Genomic DNA, 1,064 nt, shown 5'->3' on the forward strand with positions numbered 1-1,064 from the left:
TGTTTTTGTTCTTTTCCTTTTTTCTTTTTTACTTTCCTTTTTTCGCATTTTTTTAACAAAAAAATTATAAACAGTAGCACAAAACAAATTAAATTCTAATATATTTTTCTTTTTCTCTTTTTTATTTCTTTTCCTTTTTTTTTTCACGTAACACAAAACAATTTTAGCTCTAATATTTCAAATAACAATTATGACATCGAAAACAAATTTCATCTTTAAGAATATTTGTTCTCTCTAAAAATTTAAGTTTATTTTATTTGCATTTAATGCAGTTGAAGAACAATTCATCCAGTTGAAATCTTTCGTATAAATCAGCATTTAAGTTTTCTTTTACCATTTTGGTTCTAGTATTGGTTTCCCAATTCATTTCTTTTTTTAGAAAATCATAAGAAGGACCACATGAAAGTTGTCAACATCCATACTGTAAGATTTGTCCATGTCAGTATCCACCTTTTTCTCGTACCTACACACACGCCTTAAATAAGTAAAAGCATAGCAGTATTATCCATACTACATAAAAAAAAAAAATTTTTTTTACTGAAATTTCTTGAATTTCTTTACTTTTTCTATTGTATTTGCGAAGGAAGTTCAAAATATGTCTCTTAATGTAAGTTTAAATAATAAACCAAACTGAGAATTTTTGGGTTCTCTTAACTCTGTCCTTATAATCATCTCTGTTAAACATTTCTGTTGGCAGGGATTCTAATTGTTTTGTTGAGAAAAATTGTTGTCTTTGTCGTTTGCAAAGGAACAAAACAATAACATCAATGTTTCGTGCGTTTTAGATTTTTTGTTTTGCCGTGTAATGGATTCAACAGTTTTTTCTACAAAACCAAAATATTATTTTTCAAAAGGGGTTAAGTTAACTTTGGAAATTATAAAAATTATTAAACAGTTTTTACAAAGGAATTTATAAATGTTATGATTTCAATGACTATGAAAAAATAAATATAAATTGAAGGGTTCGAAAATGAACCTTTTGAAAACTAAAATCTTTTTGAAAAATTCAAATTTGAGACTCAAAATTGTTTAGTTGGACATAATTTAATATTTTTCATTTATTC

The sequence above is a fragment of the Euprymna scolopes genome, chromosome 41 (genome assembly GCF_053919585.1).
Source record: "Euprymna scolopes isolate OS-2025 chromosome 41, ASM5391958v1, whole genome shotgun sequence".
NCBI lineage: Eukaryota > Metazoa > Mollusca > Cephalopoda > Sepiida > Sepiolidae > Euprymna > Euprymna scolopes.